The sequence below is a fragment of the Zea mays genome, chromosome 9 (genome assembly GCF_902167145.1).
Source record: "Zea mays cultivar B73 chromosome 9, Zm-B73-REFERENCE-NAM-5.0, whole genome shotgun sequence".
NCBI classification, from domain to species: domain Eukaryota; kingdom Viridiplantae; phylum Streptophyta; class Magnoliopsida; order Poales; family Poaceae; genus Zea; species Zea mays.
Window position 1 is genome coordinate 47,535,448 of NC_050104.1, and position 13,974 is coordinate 47,549,421.

At 42.9% G+C, this 13,974-nt stretch overlaps 1 pseudogene; it reads left to right on the forward strand.

The window, feature by feature from the left end:
- The first annotated feature begins 11,213 nt into the window (after positions 1-11,213).
- Positions 11,214-13,407, forward strand: LOC109942512 (bifunctional dethiobiotin synthetase/7,8-diamino-pelargonic acid aminotransferase, mitochondrial-like; annotated as a pseudogene).
- The last annotated feature ends 567 nt before the right edge of the window (positions 13,408-13,974 follow it).

Sequence of the window (13,974 nt, forward strand, 5' to 3'; positions counted from 1 at the left end):
GAACTCAACAACTTCAAGCGCAATGAAGTTTGGACACTGGTGCCTCGTCCCAAGCAAAATGTTGTGGGAACCAAGTGGGTGTTCCGCAACAAACAGGACGAGCACGGGGTGGTGACAAGGAACAAGGCTCGGCTTGTGGCAAAAGGTTATGCCCAAGTCGCAGGTTTGGACTTTGAGGAGACTTTTTGCTCCTGTGGCTAGGCTAGAATCAATTCGTATCTTGCTAGCATATGCCGCTCACCATTCTTTCAGGTTGTACCAAATGGATGTGAAGAGCGCTTTCCTCAATGGGCCGATCAAGGAGGAGGTGTACGTAGAGCAACCCCCTGGTTTCGAGGATGAACGGTACCCCGACCACGTGTGTAAGCTCTCTAAGGCGCTCTATGGACTTAAGCAAGCCCCAAGAGCATGGTATGAATGCCTTAGAGACTTCTTAATTGCTAATGCTTTCAAGGTTGGGAAAGCCGATCCAACTCTTTTTACTAAGACTTGCGACGGTGATCTTTTTGTGTGCCAAATTTATGTCGATGACATAATATTCGGTTCTACTAACCAAAAGTCTTGTGAAGAGTTTAGCAGGGTTATGATGCAGAAATTCGAGATGTCGATGATGGGCGAGTTGAACTACTTCCTTGGGTTTCAAGTGAAGCAACTCAAGGACGGCACCTTCATCTCCCAAACAAAGTACACGCAAGACTTGCTGAAGCGGTTTGGGATGAAGGACGCCAAGCCCGCAAAGACTCCGATGGGGACCGACGGACACACCGACCTCAACAAAGGAGGTAAGTCCATTGATCAAAAGGCATACCGGTCAATGATAGGGTCTTTACTTTATTTATGTGCTAGTAGACCGGATATTATGCTTAGCGTATGCATGTGTGCTAGATTTCAATCCGATCCTAAGGAGTGTCACTTAGTGGCGGTGAAGCGAATTCTTAGATATTTGGTTGCTACGCCTTGCTTCGGGCTCTGGTATCCAAAGGGGTCTACCTTTGACTTGGTTGGATACTCAGATTCCGACTATGCTGGATGTAAGGTCGATAGGAAGAGTACATCGGGGACGTGCCAATTCTTAGGAAGGTCCCTGGTGTCGTGGAACTCTAAGAAACAAACTTTCGTTGCCCTATCCACCGCTGAGGCCGAGTATGTTGCCGCAAGACAGTGTTGCGCGCAACTACTTTGGATGAGGCAAACCCTCCGGGACTTTGGCTACAATCTGAGCAAAGTCCCACTCCTATGTGACAATGAGAGTGCTATCCGCATGGCGGAAAATCCTGTTGAACACAGCCGCACAAAGCACATTGACATCCGGCATCACTTTTTGAGAGACCACCAGCAAAAGGGAGATATCGAAGTGTTTCATGTTAGCACCGAGAACCAGTTAGCCGATATCTTTACCAAGCCTCTAGATGAGAAGACCTTTTGCAGGCTGCGTAGTGAGCTAAATGTCTTAGATTCGCGGAACTTGGATTGAATTGTAGCATACATGTGTTTATGCCCTTGATCATGTTCATTCTGCATTTTGTTGCTTATTGTGGTGCTCAAGTTGTACAAACATTCCCCGGACCTCACAAGTCCTTGTGTAAGTGATGCACATATTTAGGGGGAGTTCTGCTACAACTTGACCCTTTGAGACTAACCATATGCTTGAGTTTGGTTGTTTTAGCCTCAAAGGAGGATTGAAAGGAAAAGGTGGACTTGGACCATACAAGACTTCCACTGCACTCCGATGAAAAGAGTAACTATTCCAAGTTCATCTTTAAACTCTTATTGCATATTTTCTCTTAATTGAAGAATTTGGTGAGGCAATGGGGTTAAAGGGCCAAGATTGATCCCGTTTTGGTGCTTGATGCCAAAGGGGGAGAAAATAAAGGCCAAAGCAATAGATGGATCAGCTACCACTTGAGAAACTTTGAAAATAGTAGAATAGAGTTTTTGGTTTGTCAAAACTCTTGCATTGTCTCTTTTGTCAAAAGTTGGCCTCTTGTGGGGAGAAGTGTTGATTATGGGAAATAGGGGGAGTTTTTGAAATCTTTGATCAATCTCTTTTGGAATGACTCTCTTTATGCTTCAACATGTGTGTGTGACTTAGAGATAGAGATTTGAGTTTGATTTGCAAAAACAAACCAAGTGGTGGCAAAGGATGATCCATATATGCCAAAATTGAATCAAAATAAATTTGAGTTTTATTTGAAGTGATTTTGCACTTGTTCTAGTTGCTTTATGGTGTGTTGGCATAAATCACCAAAAAGGGGGAGATTGAAAGAGAAATGTGCCCTTGGGTCATTTCTAAGTATTTTGGTGATTGAGTGCCAACACAAGTGCTTAAATGTGAATTTATGCTCATGGATGAACAAAGTGCAAATCAAGAGTAAAGGTATGTTTCTAAGCCTTAGTACATTGGTTTTGTGTACTAATATACTTGTCTAAGTGTTAGAAACAGAAAGAAGAAGAAAAGAAAAGAGGTGAAAAAGGCTTGGCTGGGTACAGCCAAGACTCAGCTCGGTCTGGCACACCGGACTGTCCGGTGGTGCACCGGACAGTGTCCGGTGCGCCAGGCTGACTCGGCGCGAAGTGGCCGCTCTCGGGAATTCGCCGACGGCGTACGGCTAAAATTCACCGGACTGTCCGGTGTACACCGGACTGTCCGGTGAGCCAACGGTCGGTCGGGCCAACGGTCGGTCGCGCGATCTGCGCGGGACACGTGGCCGAGCCAACAGCTAGAAGGGGGCACCGGACTGTCCGGTGTGCACCGGACATGTCCGGTGCGCCAACGGCTCCAAGTCTACCAACGGTCGGCTTCACCATTTAAGGAAGGAAATCGGGCACCGGACACTGTCTCGTGTGCACCGGACTGTCCGGTGCGCCCGATGACAGAAGGCAAGGATGGCCTTCCAGATTTGTTCTCAACGGCTCCTAGCTGCCTTGGGACTATAAAAGGGACCCCTAGGCGCATGGAGGAGAACACCAAGCAACCTTAGAGCATTCTTGATCATCCACACTCAGTCTTTGCGCATTCGTTTGTCATTCTCAGTGATTCGAGCTCCGTTCTAGTGAGAACTTTGAGATAGTCTTTTGAGCTCGATTCTTGGCCGTGGTTGTGCACATTTTGCTGTGGATTTGTGTGTGTTGCTTCTCTCCCTTACTCCGTGCTTCTTTGTGAACTTCAAGTGTAAGGGCGAGAGACTCCAAGTTGTGGAGATTCCTCGCGAACGCGATAAGAAAAGAAAAGCATAACACTGTGGTATTCAAGTTGATCATTGGATCACTTGAGAGGAGTTGAGTGCAACTCTCGTCCGTCGGGACGCCACAACGTGGAGTAGGCAAGTTTTGTACTTAGCCGAACCACGGGATAAACCACTGTGTCTTCTCTCTGTTGAACTTCTTGTGGTTATCGTATTGTGCAAGATCTTCTCTCTAGCCACTTGGCATTAACTGTGCTAACGCTTAATCAAAGTTTTGTGGTTTAAGTTTTTTAAGTTTTACAGGATCACCTATTCACCCCCCCCCCTCTAGGTGCTCTCACTTTCTCAGAGGTCCTAAGTGCAACATAAGTACTTGAAACGAGTCCAAAACAACATAAGACCTTTGAAGAGCTTAAGAAGTATCTAGTTGACCTAATCACTTTGTCACCACCAATAACGGGAGCACTTTTGCTTCTTTATGTGGCTACTTTGCATTTGGCTATTAGTGCGGCTTTGCTACAAGAAAAAATAAAAAAATAGACAAAAAGATAAAGGCATGTTTACTTCATCTATGAAGCTTTAGGCATGTCAAAATCCAATTACTTAGAGATTGAAATATCATATATACAGTGGTAATGGCATCAAGAAAGCTTCGACACTACTTTCATTCTCACCATAAAACAATACCCTTTTCTTAGCCTCTAAGGGACATATTGAGGAACATAGAAGCAACTAGAAGGATTGGTAAATGGTCCATGGAACTTAATGAAGTTATCATTGATTTTTGCATCGATCAATGATATAATCTGAAGCCTTAGCAAATTTTATTGTTGGTTGGACTCCAAATGACAAGGAGTCCAATTTGGTCCAAGGCAAAGCTCATCATGCGTAGGGGATATAACAATAATCATATCTCATTTATGGATCAGAATTTCATATGCAACAAGATTAGAATTCTAATCAACAAATAACACAACTGAGTACAAAGCAATATTACAGAACTTACAAAAGTTGAAGACAATTGGAGTGAAATGGGAGATTCTAAAGGTGGATTCTCAAGTAACCGCGAGCCATGTAGACAAAACTACATAGCAAAAATACAACCCTAGAGAAGTACCTTCAAGTTGTTCAAAGGATGGAAGCGTATTTCAAAGGCTTCTTGGTAAAAAAACATTCTAATAGGCAAAAGTGAACAAGCAAATATACTCACCAAATCTATGGCATAGGGGCTTCCGCTACTAGCCAAAGTATTCTATGAAGTGTTGATACACTAAAGGTCAATCCTAAATATATCACCGGTTCACAGCGATGGTTGGAAGTCCAAAATGATTGCCTTCTTAACAAGTACACACCCAACAGAAAAAGCGTCCTACCCCTATCTGGTTTGCTAAATGTCATTACAGAACAACACCGGCTTACATAAAGTTCTAAAAAGATAAAGATTTAGAGAGAGTGGGGCATAGTGCGGTAGTGTGGTACACCTAGACAATTTAGAGAGGTTTAGACTGTATTTTGAGTAATATCCCATATTCTCTTGCTACTCATCGGTTGATGAACATAGAGTTGAAGATATTACCACTTGAGTAATACCCCATAAAACATTGAACATCATGACCTCCTAATTCCCCTTACCACTTGGTTCTAGTGGGAGTTCTATCCTTGGTCCTAATCCACATTTATGCTTGCCCTCTATGTAGAGTGGATCCTCTGTGAGCGAGAGTTTCTAGATCTTGATCCTATGGAGAGATTTTCTAACTAAGAATGTCACCACCCTAAAACATCACTCTGCCACTAAACACCCCAGGTGTTACTGTATGTTAACTGCGAGTATGGATTTAAGCATGGGATAATAACAGTCTCTATGTCTTAATATGTTTCGTCCGTCGTGAGTTCGACATCATTTTTATCTTTATCTATTTGGACTCTTCTTAAAGTGTTCATGAAACCCAGAACGTAATTGTTCCGAGAATTAGCAAGTATTGAGGTCGTTTAAAAATTTATCGATTGAGCGAACACGAATCTGGAAACTTAACTCGGTTTGGTGATTTTGCCTTAAATGAATTTATTAGAACTGGACTCAATAGGTTATTTGAACAAAACTAAACAGGACTGATTAACTATTATTTAATCTCGTTTCATGTTCGTTTGATTGTAACAAGATCAAATCTCCTTTTAGTCCAACTCCTTTGTACATATTTCAAATCCTACTTTCAGAACCATGAAAATCGTGCGCAAAATGATTAATTGGATTGTTTCCAGCAAAATATTCAAAACAGAGAAATTTATGTATGTTTGGATAGCAGATAAATTTGTGTCCGGTGTTAAATTTATAAAACGTCGTCTGTAAAAGCATGGTCAATATTGTGTTAATGTGTTATGTTTATATCTCATCCACGCTTAAACACTAGAACTCAGATACATACGTGTGTATTCTTGTGTTAAAAAAAGAAGAAAAGAAAATATCTTTTCTATCCTATCCCCCGCTGCCCCTAGGCCAATGGCCTTATCCCCCTCGCTTGATTATTCTGGAGGCTGCATCCAAGTCTTCTTCCCCCTCATGACTCCTATTCTTCACGCATGCTGGTGCTCCTCCTCTCCAGCCGTTGCCATCTCCCTCCTCGGCCACCTCTACCGGCACCCTCTCCTCCCTGGCTCCTGAGCTTCAACCAGGGAGCATGACCCCTCCTTGCCTCTCCGTAGCGCCAGGACCTCCTCCGAGCTCGACATGGATGTGTTGTGTCTTCCCTAGTGCCGACCATGTCAAGCTCCGGTGACCCCCTTCTCACGGCATAGCAGACCGGCACCAGACGTTAGTGCCGTCTCAGATCTTCACCTCCTCGCACTGCTCTTCTCCACCATGGAGCTTGTGCCCTCTCTGCTCGCCGGCGACTTGCATCTTGTCCAGCCAAGCCGCAGCCAAGCTCCACTCCATGGCCGCATCCCCCTCCATGGCTTCTTCCAGCTGTAGCTCATCGTCGTCCTCTAGTGAACGCCCGAACCTCCAACCTCGCTATGGACGCTGTCCTGCACGCACCGGCGGTGCTTCCTCCCTCACTGGAGCTCATCGGCCAACCACGCCTCACCTTCCATGGTCGCGCGCGAACAGAATTTGAGGGGCTTAAGTGCAATGGTCAGAGAGACCTATGAATAGCGCTTAGGGATTCTTTACCAGTTATTTAAAAGGCCAGGGGCCTCTGCGCAAGTTCGCGAGCGCCGGCGCGCGCGTATTCTCCCGTTCGCGGGCTGGTTTGGGCCAGAATTGGCCAACACTATTCATGGTTTCTCTTTTTCTTTTTACTAGCAGATTAAGAATTACGTAGAAAATAGTAGAAAAAAGATAAAATTATGGAACAAAATTTTCTAGATTCCTAAAATTATCTAGTATTTAATAAAAATAGCTCCAAGATTTTTATCCCAAACCTAGAATTATGTAGCCATTAAAGATATTCAAACCAAGTTTTTTAGAATTTTAGAAATAATTTAGTAGCTCGAAAAATGGTAAAACTTTTTGGGTAGGCCTAGTATGATGATTGAAGACCTGGGTGAAGTTTAAAATGATTTGGATACTGTTTGGTCACAAACCCAATAACTAGCCTCCTAAGGTTAAGTTACTTGATACTGGTAGAATACCAACTTAGAAAACCCTAGTGATTAGTTTGCACCATGAAGGAAAGTTGTATTCAAGATACAACTTAGTATGTTTCAATTGTAACTGCATATTCATGACATCACATAAGCATTCATGTACATGTATTGTCATATATAGAAAACAAGGAAGAAATTGTGGTTGAAGAAGAAGTTGTCACTCAAGCTGAGAATCCTCCAGCCGAGAATAACTTCTACTTCGACATCTGTGGAGTAGACCCGGAACCTCCTGCAACACAAGGCAAGCCCCAGTGCATTATCCCTTTTCTTGTTGTTTTAAAAAACTTTATCACCTTGTTTGATGCATTAGGTGATAGGAGTTATGTGTTAAACAATTGATGCATTCCCTTCCTTGGAAAATTGGTTACCATTCCTTGTTACCTGATTTATTCAAACAAGTTTTCTGATGCTTAGACTTGCTTTAGAAAACAAAATGTCTTGTTTTAAACAAAAGGTGATGCTTCATACTGGATGGGAATTTTTACAATGAAAAGACTCATGATGATGAATCCATCATGGCCGTGATGGATTCAACATCTGAAAAGATGTACCTCTACCAGGTACCAAACTTTGGGTTGTAAATAATAAATACGAGACTGGGCGGGTGACTTGCACGAGAAGGAAGTCTTGGTGTAGTGTCTTCGTCTGAGTCGTTTAAGGACCGAGCCGATATAGGCTTGATGATCGAGGACCTTTTAACTGTCCACATGCCTCATCATGGGTAAGCTTTGCCTCGGTCAGACCAATACCAGAAAGGCCACCACGCAATGGGAGTGGAGAGATGGCGAGAGTAGCGTGTACCCTCCGTGGCAAGAGGCTGGATGGTGATGTATCTGTGCTCTCGGTTGCCGTGAACCCATTCTGGTCTTGAGAAACCCGGTGGCGAGTTGACATATGCAAGGGTTAAGTGCTACATATGTCGTGTGGTTGGAGATCCCCAGCTGGGTATTAATCGATTTGGATCACCGTTACTTCTCGGACATGAAGACTTGGTCACTGCCCTACACATAGCAATCAAGTGAACTGAAGGGATGATAAAAAGACGGCTAGTGTAGGCCAAGTGTTTGATCTAGGATAGAAAGAACTCTAGATGTAGGTAACTAAGGATCCACTCATAGTAATCTTTTCTACAAAAGATTCTTTGAATCTTGTTAAACTTTACCTTGATTCCCAAAAGCCAGCATATCCTTGAGAGTCTTTTTCTTTAGACGGGTAAGACTTGCAAAAGTACACTTCGTACTCAGGGTTTTTGAACCCATGCTGTTGCAAGTACTAGATTTGTGTTGCTGTGGATGGTGTTAAGCGTCGGTGGGCACGGCCTTCTTATAGGTTAAAGTAGCTCTTTTATGCTTCTTATTGAGGATTGTCATTGAGTTAGCATATATTTCAACCTTATAAATAATTTATAACATTTCAAAGTTTATTTCTTTGAATCACTTTTGTAATCACTCTAATACATATAATGTAAATTTGTTGTAACTTGTAACTTTTTGTAATAAAGAAATTCCACTGCAAAATGTTGGTGTGTGATTTGTGTTTACTTAATCTTGCGACCTTGGTTGTAATTGGTTTATCCGGGGTCCTTGGGACACTCGAACGGATCCTGTTAAGTTATCCGGTGCACATGCATAGCCGTTTGAGGTCTTTAAGACAAGGGCAGGTGCATGTGGGCCCAATAACTTGGGAGGTTCTGCCACAGCCACTCCCTTTTATATAGTAAGCGATGGGAGATATTACATAAGATGGACCTTGGGTCTGACTAGCTAAGACATAACTACCTTGTTCTTATCTTGTTTATGAAGTCATATGTAGAGCCATGCCTTGACCGTAACACATTGTTGGGGATGTCCTTCCCCAGTTGACCAACATACCTAGGGGCATGTAGGTTATGTCATGTCTACAGGTGTTAGGGTCAATACCATTTGGTACAATGTAGTTAGTTGCCGATGTAGCCTTCTATACTTGATGATACTTCATGGTTTGCTAACATATGCATGAGTGTCTATAAGGTTAATGCACTTACTATATAGTGGTCTCGAGTATCCTACTGCCTAAGTCATGGCGATGGTGTAGCTTTTAGTATCACACACCACTTATTAAATGTGTTATACCTAAGATTTATCTGATAAGTTGGCACTACGAACTTATTAGTAGGCCTTAGATGTGGTATCCCTACCTTGGAGTCGTAATACCCTCGGTGGGTCTAGACACATTCTTCTGTCTTATAGACATGGTTACACTTAGCCATAGCATTTCCTTTGCTCCATAAAAAGACCTTGAGCCCCAAGGGGTTCAAGGTTCAACCATTTATATCGCATGAGGTCGAAGATCTTGGGGACTCGGGGGCTATCAGAGGATCCAAAGTGACTAAGTGTTGCTAAGTGCCATGGGTGTAAGATCTAGGACACCATCTAGAGGAGGTGAATAGATGTTTTGACTAAAATCAATAAGAATAGAGAAATTTAATCAATACAACAAGAGGGATAAATTCTCTAGCCTATGTTGAGCTAAAATTAGGTTTGCAACCTAGGGTGAACAAGTAATCAAAGAGTCTAGTAATGAACAACTATGCAACTAATCACAAGTGATAATGAGTAAACAAGTAACAGATAAGAAATACATTGGATTTTTATCGTGGTCTTGGTGATTTGCTGAACACCCCTAATCCACGTTGAGATGGATTCAATGCTCTCACATGATCCTCTATCAAGACTTCGCTTGATCTTTGTGCCAATAGGACAAAGAATCACTCAATACTGACTGCCTTGTTCAGGAGCCAACCTAATCCCATCAGTGTTGGCTTTGGTTGGAGCTACTTCATCTTACCCTTTGCCTCATACAAGCAAGGTATTTCTATGCATTCAGAATGTTGTTCACATTTTTATATTAGGATTTCAGTGTATATGGTGAGGTCTCTAATTAGCAATAATTATCTTGATTATAATTTGCATTGTTCCCATTTGTAGTGAATTATGCCCAGTTGAGGAGGTAATTTCTATGGATGGGACAATGATGAACCTAGTTGATTGGTCTACTCTACATATCATAAATCTATACTACTATATTAAGGTTGTAAGGGGGTAGCCTGCCTCCACCTGGTTCTACCTCGAGCCAATCTGGACCGTCCATCTATATCCATCAAATCGGCATCGCCCTTCCGTGCGTCGCGCCTCCTTCCCATTTCCTCCACCTCCTCTCCCTCTATTCAGTTGCAGACTTGCAGCAGCTTCTCCCTCCTCACCATTTCCTCTGCCTCCTCTCTTGCTCACTGGCCAGATTTATTCTGCCTCTCCCGCATGTGCTCCCTCCCCATGCCCCATCTCGCACTCTCGCCACAACTCACCTCGGGGAGACGAAGACGATGGACACGTCCTCACCTACTCCACCAGCTGCCGCTCTTCCATCCTCTTCAATAGCTTCTACGTAGGGAGAGACGGTTCGGCGTCCTGACGCCGCTGCTGCTCCCCTCCCCATGGAGGACGAGGACGTCGACCTTGGCGGCGGGGGCGATGCCTCCGCTCTGCATGGAGGAGGGTTGTAGTGGCAAGTCACGATGCCAACACTGAGGTGGGCCAGGGCTAGGCACCAATAGGACGACACGCCCGGTTGTCAGCGAGGTGGCGGCAGCGCGTGTCGCTACCGTACAACATCTCTGGCGCCGGAGTCAGTGAGTTCTTGCGCCACCCGGATGCCCTCAACGCACTGATATCTACCTGGTCTCCATCGCCGCCCTTCCTCCCTTCCCTCTCCTCATGCCTCTCTCTCTTGCCCTCTCCCTTCCAGCTGCTCCTGCCCCAGCCCCAGCCTGACCACCGCCCGCACAGGGTCACCAATCGCGTGCGTAGGGTCGCTGTCGCTCCGCACCAGGACTCCGTGCACCCAACACCGACACCGGCATTGGAAAAGCCCACCACCACCCACGTCCCCGTTCACCATTGTGCCAGCAGAAGCACTAGCATGGCTGACGCCCACCCGCATCCTATGTGACTTGTCTCCGTCATTGACCACCGCAGGGGGACGCCCATGTCATGTCACGCACCATGGAGACCGACACGTTGTTCGGCTGGTTCCTGGGTGAGTAAACCCTATGTTCCACAAGTTCCTTTCGTGTGGTGAGATCTCTCGTTTCTTTGCTATGGTTGTGGGTTATTACCGACCTTGGTGAATCCGATGATGAAAAACCTGAGAAACCGGAATCATCGATTGCTGCTGTAAACAACAATGATAGTAGTCACATTGTTTATGTATGTCAGCAGCACAAGTTTGCTCCTATTCTGCTCAATTCTCTTTAACTTCTATGGCATCGCCTGGAGCACCGACAACATCATGCAGGTTCATGTGCTTGATTCCCTCACGCTTCTAATCTAAAACCCACCCAGGGGAATGACTGACCCGCTGCGGCAGTCGTGGGCAAGTTGCTACCATGATTGGCATCGCCAACATATTGGATGGTAAGTCAATTTGATGCTTACTACCTTATCCACCTCAGTATTGTCGTGTGCCTTGGCAGGGAACGGGGAAATGCGTTTTCAACAATGAGGGTATCGAGTCAAAGGAAGATAGGTAGGCTCAGTTGCAAATTTCATGTTTGGTTTTTTACTTCACTCCCTGACTCCTTGTAAAGATGTCTACTTTTTTATACCAAGCAATAGTAACAATTGATTCATATGCATGTGCATCACTTATATCAGTTAATCCTACCATTGTGCCCCTTGGATGCAGCAATGTCGAGAGATGTCTTTACTAGATAAGCAATGGCACGATACATGAAGTCTGGAGGTCTGCAATGACCGAGTTGCAATCTCTCGTGACAGAAAGCCGCTCGACACAGATGTCATTTGGAGCAATGGATATCTCTGTTCTCTCTATACCCATAATATTTGTTCTCTAGCTGTTGTGATGAGATTGGTGTATATTTACAATTATTTCCTTTCTAATTTTCAAAATAGGTTTTCCTATCCTCCTCAATATGACCGTGAGGATGTAGAGCTTGTGAGAGGTGCCATGGAGACCTTAATGAGTGCATTGACTCCTATTGAGACGTCACAAGGGCCAAATACTCAGGTTCAACCAGCGTTAGTGAATTCTAATATGCTATCTCGAGAAACAGAGAATATTTCTCTTATTTTAATCTTATTGGTGAGTACTAATCTTTTTCCTTTACAAATGGTTTAAAGTGCTAGCTTGTGCTAATTGAATTCAGCTAACAATTAATTAAATTGCTCACGTGCCTGCTTGTTTGCGTTCATTTCCTCTTCAAGTCTCTCTCCCATTTCTTCCTCTCCCTGCTTGACCGCTATCTGATTATGATGTGAACGAATCCCATCAAGCAGCGAATCCTACAACAAGGATGTCCCCATCATCCACGTCGACATGCACACATATAGCCTTGATGAGAAGATCAGGATGACGCTCGAGGCGCACATTGTCGAGAAGACCGACGAGGTCCATGAGGTTTCTTTTGTAGGTATTCTGGCTGAGGACTTTTTTAGATCCTCCAACTTTGTATATTAAAAGTGAGGTCTTCAATATTTCTTTGCCCCAATCAATGCAGCATGGTCCTCAGACATATGGTGATACATATCATTTTCTTGTGTTTGACACATTAGTTTTAATTCCTTATGTGTGTTTATTTAATTTGTTCTTCAATTCAAAATGCAGGCTTTTCTTCACAAGCTAAATCCTTCTGCAAGACCATGGACAGAACATTTGCTATTGATTTGTATTCGTCCTATATAAAACAGAAACTATCGGAATTTTCTCTATCAAGTAGTTCTAAATGTCTTGTAGCACTAATTATAGAACCAGGTAAAAAAGTTTCACTCTTTGAGCTTCTTGGGAATATTTTCATTTTTTCCTCTTTAGCCTTTAGTATGTAACTACGTGCACTATCATTTGATGCTAATAGCTAAAAAAACTCAGTACTTTTCCATTCCATTTACTGGTTCAACCTCTTAACCGATATTTGTGTAGTAATATACAAGGTGCAGGTGGAATCCTCATGATAGTTCCTCTTTTCCAGCGAGTACTTGTGAGTGAGAGTGGAGTCGAAAAATACCCGTCATATTTGATGAGGTATTTTAGGATTCTGGCATCGTGGAGTGGATATCATATTTGACAATACCTTTTTAGAGGATAAATATGTATTTTCTTTGTATTTTATAACCTTGATAACTTATGTTTCAGTCTACTTCTGAGTTACTTGGTTGTTCACCTGATATCGCTTGCTATGCAAAATTGATGACTGAGGTAATTGTACCATTATCTGCAACCTTAGCAATAGAGGAAGTTTTTGAATCCTTCAAAAGTGACTCTAAGGTACTCATCTTGAAGCATGAATGCATGATCTTTGATGTTATATCAAAAGTATCACAATGAATGAGTCATTACAATTTAACACTAATTCTATTTTTTACCCGGTCCAGTTTATGGCGCTCTTACATGACCATTCATACACTGCTCATGCTATGGGCTATACTGCAACACTAAACGCTATGGATTGATATCGGGATCCTATTCAAACCTTGATGTCGACCACATGAAACTCAAGGAGGTAAGAAATATGTCGTTTGAGTAGGTAGAACTGGTTATTTAAAATAACTTGCAAGAATTTTAGAATAACTAAAACTATGGTTTGTGATACTCCCTTTGAGTGTCCTTACCTCTTTGATATATGATATACTGTCACTACATAAGCACACATATTTATTGTTTTTTAATCCATGGCGAACACTTGTATATGGATCGTATTTATTATACAAGTATAATATCCATTTAAAGGAGAATAGGATCATGTATCTTCTCTTAACATTATATCTTGCCAATTCATGCTTGTAATATGCACTTCAGTAGGTAACTTCTGTCAATACCACTTTCTAAGGAGTAGAGATTGATCTACCTATAACACATTTCCCCCTTATTCATCATCCTCCCTTTTTTATTTCAATGGCTGCCTATAATCCTTTTGTCTCTACTCTTTATTATCCTTTCTTATCTATTGATATTGTGAATACTCGTTAATGTACAACATCTTCTTTGTTGATAAAAACATATGTGCAGTCAGTTCTATATGTAGAACATCTCTTAAGTAATTGCTTTCCTGCAGATTTTTCATCATCGGCTCAATAGGATTTTACCTGAGGAA